We start from the raw sequence: 11,221 nt of genomic DNA, 5'->3' as shown, positions 1-11,221 counted from the left end.
GGCGGAAAGGGGCGTGACCCACCTCCAGTGACATCACGCTCCAAAGCCCTATTGACGGAAAAAGTGTGGACTTTATACCAGTTTTTAAATTGTGTTGATAGGCCACGTAACACCAGAGTTATGATAAAAATATATTCAACCCCCCACGCTTTCCTATTGGTCGAAAAAAGTACCGTGTTGACCAATCAAAAAAATGATATGGCAACGTGGCATCTAGTTGTTAAGAAACGGGGGGAAGTTTTAGGAGTGACGGCGGTGCTTTGATATGTGAGAGATTTGAGACGTTTATGTAACCCAGTTCCTAAAATCATCTCAAACAAAAGAGAAGAAAAAGTAAAACCTTTAATGTTCATTGTTCTTACTGTCCTTGTTTAATAAAAGTGAAACGAGATCAATACATTTATTTAAACATAAAAGGGACACAGATTTATATATGATATGCTCTGGTCAAACAAGGGTTAAGTTTTCTCAGAAGGTTGATGAGCTCTGATGAGAGCCTATTGTTTTACTCCACTCCTCACATGTCAGCCAATCGGTGAAGCTCTAGGCAGCTCTTGTCCCTCCTTAGTGCCAGCTCCCAAGTTTGCAGTCTCTTGCTTCTACAGCCGAACAGAGCAGGCGGACTAAAACTTTGCTATCGGTAAGCTGGAGAAATTAACATCTAACGAGTTAAAAAATACCATCTAAACTGATATTTTCACAAAATATGGTTTTGCACTTGTTGTCGTAGAGGGCAGAGCGAAACCGGAAGGTTTACTGAGCTGTGGCTTCACGTAAACGCTGAGCATACACTCGACGGCGGTAAGCTAAATGTGGCTAATCAGACACGTGATGTGTGGAGTGTGGGTACAGTTGTTGGATGTCTCTGAAATGCACTGCTGTTATGTTAGTTAGATCGTTAACTAAGTCATTTAACATGTGAAACGCTGTAAATGGTTAAAGCAGCTAAAAGTAACTTTATGAGAGATAATTGTAAGCAGACTTTATCCTGCTTCCTGTTTAATTTTGATGTCAATCAGTTGTTTTACAATACTCAGTATTGAATACTTGGAGGTAATTTTTAGTGTATTTCCACTTGTACTAGTAGGCCTATGGTACAAGCAGGATTAAGCACGTCTATTTTAATACTCCTATTTGTGGACTGAGTCCTTGTGTTTACATGTTATTGAACCTGATTGTTTGCACTTTGTTCAATTTCTGATAAGCATTTGCATATTATTCCATTTCTTAAAAGGGGTAATATACTTATTTATTTGTGATTAGATATATATGTACAGTGAGTTTATTCTGATGAATGTAATTAATGTTTACAATGAAAGTGAATTATATGGTGACTATAATTCCTGAATGTTTGAAACCTTGTAGATAATCTTTAATATTACTGCAGGTTACAGCTGTGAAATTTTGGATATTGATACTTTGAAACTTGATATTTTAATGTTGTACAACATGATTGAACTGATGATGATTGAATAGATGATAGCTGATCTGAATAGTAGTTACTGCACTGTGACACTACTTTAGTTTAATTTGTGAGAGTTATTCCTAAATTGTTCGTGACATATATTTGGCCATTGTTTATAGGTCAGGTTTTTTATATGGGACGAATCCAAAGACCAGGTCAGCGATTCCAGAACCCAGAGTGTTCCAGTGTTCACTGGATGGCGAGCCAACCCAAGATCCTAGGAGACGATATACATACACACGCACACTCATTTGCACATTGATGGACTACAATCTTCTACTGTACGAGTAGTACGGTAGGATAGACAATCACACACACTCTTACCATTGGACGGACTCTATTGCAATACACCCGTTTGTCATGGGCCCCACCGGTACCATTTGGACTTAAAAAAGACTAATAGTTTTACTTGTGCACAATTTTATTTTATTCTATTGTTTTGCTACTTTGGGGGAAATTTTTATACTGGAAGTTCTGTTAAAACCTGTTGTAACACTGTGTTGTTTACAAATTCCTTTTAAAGGGCTTAAAATCACTAAAGCACTTTTAAGCCACACAACTGTGTTTGTCTGGTTTCTCTGCCATTCATATACCAGAGCTCTAAGAGTCGTTCTTTATCTTCTGATACTAGCCCAAATTACTCATTACCTTGGTAGTTATCCATTGGTACTGTATATAAATCCGGGTAAGTGCTACATTTAGCGCAAATCTTGTGTAGTTAGTGTGTAGTTAGTGTGTAGTGTAGTCAATAGTTTTGTTGTGTGTGTCAGAACAATGGGGCGACTGCTGAATGTTACAGGTGTTACAGGAGTGATACATCTCCTGCTGTCAGGCCTGCAGGTATCAGGCTGTTGTTCTCCTTTATCTCATAGTGGACAGAAATTATTTTTTGGAGTGGCACAAATAATTTGTGTGGCATCAGATTTGATGCAGAACAGCTGATTGTTCTGTAAATAGTTTGAAATGTTTATTTAAAAACGCCTTGGCTGCATTAAAAAAAAATAGCTGCAAAAAACTTTGTTGTTTGCCAAACTGAGTTACTTTTTTGAAGAAGTAACTATATAATTAATTGCCCAACATTGGTCATTATATACTGTATTTGGCAGACAGAGTTACAGGACTCTCTCCCAGACCACAGACTCAGACTCATAATACAAGTCAGAGCTTTATGAAAAAAAAAGAAAGAAAGAAAGTTGTGTTTTCAAAATTGGAGTTCAAGTTATTTTTACTTCCAATAGTGTTAACATACTACACAGGTCATGAACAGGATTTTTTAAATTTTCATTGTAAGTGGGCTAAAGCAGTTAATTAAAAGTAGTCTAACATAAATGTAAATGCTGTAATTTGATTATTTTAATAAACCATGTAACTTGGATGGATTAGATGCTGGCGTGACCACAGTGCACACGTCTGATGTCGCTCACAGTGGTCCAGTGTCTGAGTGAACACACAGACTCCCTGAGCGGTCCGCTCAGGGAGTTTGTGTGTTCGCTCAGACACATGAAATATTTGAGGGAACATTGGTGGAAACATTATGGGTTCGCGGAGTCAGACGTGGATCAAATATTGTGCAGTATTTTGAAGTTCACTAAACATAGATGTTTACATTTTTCATTTATTTTTTATATTGCAAACATTTGCACTGTAATCAGTATTTGCACACTATTTTATATTATTTTTTGACAATCTTTAAAGCCATTATTCAATACATTGTTATTGTTAAATAAATATCGTCAAATAATCGAGATCTCAATTTCAGTGAAAATAATCGTGATTATCATTTTTGCCATAATCGAGCAGCCCTAGGTGGAGGTGTGGATGTAGGTGGAGGTGTGGTGGTGTGTTTGTCTAAAATAAAGCAAACACAGTCATTAAGTTGTCGTCACATTGTGAATGTTGAAACCTGCAGAAACACAGACAGGTGAGTGTGTCACCTGTGACAGTGATCCAGCTGGATGGAGACTCTCCATGACCGCTGATGTCACACTTGTAGAGGCCTTCATCAGACCTGGAAACATGCTGGATGGTCATGTGACAACTGCGTTTGCGTTTAACACTCATAGTACTACCTGCTCTACTTCCTGAGCTAAACCTTTTAGTTTTATTCACTAAAGCTGAAAGTGACTTTCATGCTTTACTTGGATTGAGAATGACTTAATAATCTTGAATTAGAATACTGATTGTTAATTTAAGCTGGCAGCTGTTTAACAGACAGTCTGAGCCACAGCTTGCCTCATTGGTGAGACTGGTCTAACCCATTTACTGCAACCTCAGAGGAAAGGACACCACACTGCTGCTGCATTACCAAACAAGTTGTCTGCAGGCACTGGTGACATCATACTGCTCAATTCACTCACTGAGACCACAGCCTCACTTCAGGTTTGACAGCATTTCTAGCAGGTAACGGCAGACGAATTGAATGTGAATTGAGGCTGCAGTTTGGGGAAAGTCTCAGAGGGGACTGGCGGCCGGGGTGGGTATATCCACATATACTATCATATGTGGATAAAGAAACAGTGGTCTCCATAAATGATCTCCAATTCTAAATGGATACTTTATATAACATTTTTGCTAGTACTGGTTTCAACCATCTTTTGCCTTCTTCATGGCATAAATTTATTCACCTCAGAGAATTTGGTCTATATTGACAAGATATCATCACACAGTTGCTGAAGATTTGTCAGCTACTTATCCACAATGCGAATGCGATTGTGGATGCAATTTCACCAAATCCAAAAGGTTTTCTAATGCAGGTGAATTGTTGCCTTAGTTTCCTGTTCCTAGCTGACAGGAGTAGCAGCTGGTCTCTTCATGTGGTGCTGTGGCACATCAGCTTTAACTTTTCACATGTTGGGCTGTCAGAAATGTTCTTCTGCACAACTTGGATGTAATAGGTGGTCAATCATACTGAGTTACAGCAATATGATTGGCCACTTGTTGTCGATTCAGTTTTGTTAATATAGCACCAATTTACAACGACATTCGCCTCAAGGTTTACCTCATATGGTTGTGTAGCAAGATAGTATACATCAACACTGGCAACACCTCATTCTTCATTCATTTAGCCTACTTTTTATTTTATTGCTTATTTATTACTGTATATCTCAAAAAGTTGATTCTGTTCATCTGGACGTAGCGTTTTGTGGGAGAAACCTTTCGTCACTCATCCAAGTGACTTCTTCAGTCTCAGCTGACTGCAGGTTTCCCCAATCTTATAAGGTATGACTGAAACTAGCACCGCTGACGAACAATGGACTGTGAAGTCAGTTCAGTGATCATTAATATGCAAATTGTCACGACCATTGATCAATCACAATATTGATCAAGTTTGTTCTTAAGATGAATTCAGTCTGACGTAAATATTTTGTGCCTTCTCCATAATAACTCATCAACAGCAGATGGTTAAAGTACAGAAATGCAAACAGAGAGAATCTACTCACAGAGATAAAGCAGAAATGTTTCCTCCATTGTTGCTCTTAGTAATCTGCTGTTTCTCATCAGCAGTGACATAGTGACCTGGTCCTTCCTCTTCATATATGTCTGTTTCCATATATAAAAGCATGTGTCATAGTCCCTGTTGGGTTATTTTAGGGCTCACCGTTCTGGTCAGATTGTTGACACCTGTGGTCGTAATCAGGATGTTAAATCAACTGTTTGCTCGCTCTTCACCGTGCTTAGTTGGGAGCACTGTGAGGGTCATGTTCTTTGACTTCTCTAGTGCTTTTAACATGATCAGACCATCACTGCTGGGGAATAAGCTCACGGAAATGCAGGTGGACGCCCCACTGGTAGGTTGGATTACGGACTATTTAACAAGTCGACCACAGCATGTCCGACTGAAGACCTGCTGCTCAGATAACATCCTGAGCAGCACAGGGGCGCCGCAGGGGACGGTCCTATCACCCTTCCTCTTCACTCTCTACACATCTGACTTCAGGTACAAGTCTCAGTCATGCCATCTGCAGAAATTCTCTGATGACTCTGCCATCGTGGGCTGTATCAGGGATGGACAGGAGGAGGAGTACAGGAGTGTGGTGGACAGCTTTGTCGAGTGGTGTGAGCTTAACCACCTACAACTTAACATCACAAAGACAAGGAACTGGTTATGGACTTTAGGAAGCAGGCTCCTCCTCCTACCCCTGTCACCATCAGAGGGGCTGATGTGGAGATCGTTGAGGACTACCGGTACCTGGGGGTACACTTGGACTGTAAACTGGACTGGACCAAGAACACCAATGCTATCTTCAAAAAAGGGCAGAGTCGGCTTTTCCTACTGAGGCGACTCAGGTCCTTCAATGTTGGTAGGAAAATGCTGACCATGTTCTATCACTCGTGTTGGAGAGCGTCGTGTTCTTTGCAGCTGTGTGCTGGGGAAGTGGGGTGAAGACAGCTGATGCCAACAGGCTGAACAAACTGATTAAAAAGGCTGGTTCTGTCCTGGGTGTCAGACTTGAGAACCTGGAGGAGGTGTCTGAGAGGAGAATGCTAAAAAAGCTTCTTTCTATCATGGACGACCCCTCCCACCCCATGCACGCCCCCATGATGGACCATCGGAGCAAACGCAGCAAAAGACTCATTGCCCCGAAATGCAGAACTGACTGCCACAGGAAATCCTTTGTACCGGTGGCAATAAGACTGTTTAACTCTTCCTCACTCTGTAGGTGATTCTCCTGAGACGATTACCAATGTTATTCTGTTCCCTCCCAGACCGTGCAATATTACCCAAGAGTACTTATCGAATATTTGTTTTCATCCCCCCATCATACGCTGCTATTCCCTTTATTCTATTGCACAATACTTTGTCACTTTCTAGAACCGCCTGCACTGATAGTTAAGTTATTTATTCTCCAGGATATAGTTATATATATTACTTTGTTAGAGTTATCCGATACTATGTCTTGCACTATCCTACTGTATATTACTGTACACTATTCTTATTGTATATATTGTATATCTTATATCTATTTCATCTGTTCCTCTGTCTCTCCTGCTGCTTTGAGCATGTACATGACAAAAGAATTTCCCTCGGGATAAATAAAGTTGTTCTTATTCTTATTCTTATTCTCTTATTCTTAGTTTTCTCTCTCTTTCTCCTTCCTTCTACCAAGCAAGAACTCGAAATCACGTTCAGATTTCTCTGGCAGTAAATTATTGATTTTCAGAGAGAGAGAAAAAACTAAACTAACTTTTGTTTGGGAGCTTGGCGGTCCCTGCTGCTATATCAATCAATACAATACACAGACACGCCAGAAATTGGTTTGGTTCCACCCATAAAAAGCTCATTTCCTTCGAGACAGTACATGTTTATGCTAGTGCATGTCCTAACCTCACAACAAATGTACAAACCTTAGGAAATCACAGAAAAGTGTTTCCTGTAGTTGAAAAAGGCTGCAAATTGCCATATGTGACATCATCCATCTTGTAATCTTCTAATGCATAATTATCCCCCCCTTCCTTCTTCTTTTTCGACTCTCCCTGGGTTGTTTGGAAGAAACAACAACAGGCAATCATCAGAGCCTGAAAACCATCACACACTTAGGGTGATAGGAACTAATAGAAGTCCAGAAACCCCAAGTGGCTGCAGCCTAGAGTGAAGCCCAAGCCTCAATAGAAATCATGTGTGTTGGACCAGAAACACTCAGAAAGGCATCTTGATTCATTCTCAATCATCCAGGAAAGTAAATCTCCAATAGTTGATTCTGTTCATCTGGACGTAGCGTTTTGTGGGAGAAACGTTTCGTCACTCATCCAAGTGACTTCTTCAGTCTCAGCTGACTGCAGGTTTCCCCAAACCTTATAAACAGTACATTTGCATAATGACTGAAACCAGCCCACTGAAGGAACAATGGGCTGTGAGGTCAGTTCCTTAATCATAATTATGCAAATTCCCATGACCATTGATCAACAATCACTGACCAAAACCCACTGATCAAAGACCACTGATCAATGGCCATGAGTACCACCTGGGTGAAAATCAAATCTCAGGACGTACTACATTTCACGGATCACATTAACTGGGTGGACCGACACATCAAATTCACCAGGGAGGATATGAAAAGTGGCAGGCTAGCCTTCTTAGACTGTGAGATTTCCATCAGTAATGGGGGACATCTAAAGGCTGACGTGTACCGTAAACCTACACATACGGTGTTCTGACAAAACGTCCTACCTTGTCAAAACATCCTACCGTAGCGCTACCGTAGCGTAAATTTATGGTCTTGTCTATCAATCCGTGCTACCTTATCAGAATATGCTACCTTATGTGGTTAATGGCTCCATTGTACATATCTATAGGTAGGACGTTCAGATGGCCAAATCACACTTAAAAACTTGGATTTATTTCGCTAGGACGTTCAGAACATGCTTCCAGCTCGGATTTATTTAGGTAGGATGTTCAGATGGCCAAATCACACTATCAAAACGTGCCTCCAGCACACAATCATCTAATGTTGACAAAGAATACAAAGAGACATGGAGGGGAAAAGACAGCTGTTTTTATTAGAAGTTGTTATGTGTTTTCCTTACATTTTTTGCATTTATATTCTTGGTTGCTCTCTTTATATTTTGCACATGCAAAATGTGCCCATCTTTGGCATGATTCACACTGCACCTGGAAAGGAAAAATAAATAGCTCATATTATGTTTAGTGAATACTATTAGTCAACATTTTAAACATGATTAGCAAGTAATGATACTAAGACTTATGTGTTTCTTTTGTTTTGTTTTACCATTTCAATCATGCTGCGGTCAGCGTCAGCATCTAACATAGAGCAAACAATGCAGTAGTCCTCAGCGTTCCCTGAAACACATTCATGGTTAGGTTTTAATCAAACATTATTTATTGATTAATTAAAAAAAATAATAGTACATTTTTTCCACAAATACTTCATGGCAAATTAGTCCCCTGAATTTTTTTTAATTAGACTTTAAGAAGGGTCTTATCTGAAAATGTTTGAAAAGCACCATTTAAATTGGAAGTACACACTCTAACGTGATAAGGACTTTACTGGACTTACCTCGATGTTCAAGTAGGGTGCAAGCTATCTGCATTCGCTCCAGCACAACTGCTTCTGTAGTGGTTAACACCTCACTGACCTCTCCAAAAGCAAGGTAGTGTTCTGCAAACTGTGAGATTTCTCATTATTATTACAAAGTCCTAATTGTAGCTAACAATAAATGTAATCATTTGAATAAGGGTTACCTTTAACAGCAAAACTCCGCAACTGCTGGAATCCTGTTGCTTGTTGTGTTGCATAGTGTGTAACTGCCACTCCATGGTGTCTTCATGCCCTCTCATCCTCAGAAAATTCCTAGTTGAACAAAAATGTTTGTAATGAAACAAGAAATGTTTTATGTTTAATACCTGAACATAAAACATACAAGAATAATACCTCAGTATCATACATACCTCCAGTTGCGCAGAATTTTCCTGTCATAAACACCTTCATTCCCCATGGGGTCTATGAGCAGTATTTTCTGTGCAGAAATGTTGACAATCTAAAGAAAAAGTTAATAAATTAAAAATTACAATAGTTTTTACCACTGAAAACCTATTTAAGAATAACACTTTGAGCAAGAAGCTGCTTCACAACAAATTACGCAAATTAATAACTAAATGAACACATACCACAAGAATCCAGTGTGCTCTGGGACTTATCGTATTCAGATGGGTAGGACCCAACAGACAGAAACATGAGCAGTTCCTCGTATTTGTTCTCCATAACTAAGGAGAAAATCGGACAATTTCAACATGGCTTTGGAATCCATACAGTAAATAAAACGACTACACAACGTTATCACGCAATTAACAAGTATGTGGTGCAAAAGTACTTTCTTCGACATAACAACGGAGCATTTATTCAACATAACAACGGCGAGTGGTGTGTAGTAACTGCAGGAGGACTAAAATAAATTTTAAAGGCACCAAATAAACACTTGGAATATGACTTCGATTGAGCAGCTTAAGGTAAACAATTATCATCTGTAATAAAGAAGTAAAACTTAATACAAACCTTTTTTCGAAGCAACGAGATCGGCACAAGATCGGGGTAGGATGAAATAATAGGCGTGTACTATTTAAACTGGAAATATGGCCGTTTTGAATTGTGCACATGCGCAGTAACAACAAGTAGGACAGCTTGATAGGTAGGACGTTTTGTCTGAACAACGGATCAGTATCTAAGGTTTGACTCTCATCATCCACTGGAGCACAAACTGGGTGTCATCAGGACGCTACAACACAGAGCGAACACCATCCCCACTGACACAGCGGCCAGGGAGGCAGAAGAACAGCACATCAAGAAGGCCCTGAGTAAATGTGGTTATCCCAGCTGGACTTTTGTCAAAGCTGGAAAGGCACCTAAAGAAAGCTCCAGCTGATCCAGGAGAGAAGGACAACCGCTGCCCAAGCGAAAACCTGTAGTGATCCCATATGTGTCAGGAGTATCGGAACAGTTGAGACGCATTTTTTCTAAACACCGGGTCTCTGTGGCTTTTAAACCCCAAAATACGCTGCGCCAAAAACTGGTCCACCCCAAGGATCGGGTCCCCCGACACAAACAGAGTAACATAGTGTACGCTGTTAAGTGCAGGAGGATTGCCAGGATTTATACATCGGGGAAACCAAACAACCTCTGGCGAAGCAGATGGCACAACACAGAAGAGCCACCTCATCAGGCCAGGACTCTGCAGTCTATTTACACCTACAGGCCAGTGGACACTCTTTCAATGATGAGGATGTACACATCCTGGACAGGGAGGAACGCTGGTTTGAGCGCGGAGTCAAGGAGGCCATTTACGTGAAAAGGGAAAGACCATCTCTGAATCGAGGAGGGGGCCTAAGGGTACATCTTTCGCCATCTTACAATGCTGTGATTGCAGCCATTCCCCAACCCTCTGTGAATGGTACTCATGGCCATTGATCAGTGGTCTTTGATCAGTGGGTTTTGGTCAGTGATTGTTGATCAATGGTCATGGGAATTTGCATAATTATGATTAAGGAACTGACCTCACAGCCCATTGTTCCTTCAGTGGGCTGGATTCAGTCATTATGCAAATGTACTGTTTATAAGGTTTGGGGAAACCTGCAGTCAGCTGAGACTGAAGAAGTCACTTCGATGAGTGACGAAACGTTTCTCCCACAAAACGCTACGTCCAGATGAACAGATTCAACTTTTGGAGACTCAGGAAGGCCTCCTGTCAAGACCCAGTGAGGGCCAAATAGCACAACACGATCCCGCCCATATAGCACAGATGACCAGGAAGAGGAGCCCACACCAATCTCCCTTTTTTAGTAAAGTAACTAGTGTATATGTAGTGATAAGCTGGGTTAGCTGCTGATGATTTTCAGAGGTGTTCCTGAGTTCCTGCAGTGACCTGTAAGTCTGTGTTTATTGCAGTGCTGCCTGAGGGCTTCAACACCTTCAGCATTCACAGTCTGCAGCCTGGTCCTTTGTGCACTGGGATTTCTCTGGATTCTCTGAAGATGAATGGGTTAACTTAAAACCTCCCTGAGGTACTTTTTACGTCCAGTAGAGGGAGATGTTGGTTCTCCATGAATGTGAGCAGAAGCTACTCTTCCAAAGTGTCCTGCAAACTCAAGTTTTTAAAGGTTTGGTGATTTGTGTATTTATACATCTGCATTTACTTCATGTACTTTTGTTGCTGTCTCAGTCTGTTGTTAGGACAGAATACATACATGGTAGGTCCTGAGAAATGTCAACAGCAGGACTCAGTAAATTGTTTTTAGATGTGTTA

General features: G+C 40.5%; 1 long non-coding RNA gene across 1 annotated transcript; it reads left to right on the top strand.

Annotated features, from left to right (window-relative positions):
• The first annotated feature begins 306 nt into the window (after positions 1 to 306).
• Positions 307 to 2,021, top strand: LOC109194224 (uncharacterized). Its single transcript, XR_270359.4, has 3 exons — positions 307 to 640; positions 731 to 801; positions 1,585 to 2,021. It is a non-coding gene; the product is annotated as an uncharacterized LOC109194224 (long non-coding RNA).
• The last annotated feature ends 9,200 nt before the right edge of the window (positions 2,022 to 11,221 follow it).

The sequence above is a fragment of the Oreochromis niloticus genome, unplaced genomic scaffold (genome assembly GCF_001858045.2).
Source record: "Oreochromis niloticus isolate F11D_XX unplaced genomic scaffold, O_niloticus_UMD_NMBU tig00002581_pilon, whole genome shotgun sequence".
Lineage (NCBI taxonomy): Eukaryota > Metazoa > Chordata > Actinopteri > Cichliformes > Cichlidae > Oreochromis > Oreochromis niloticus.
Note: the sequence above shows the minus strand (reverse complement) of the source record. Positions and strands in the feature narration are given on the sequence as shown.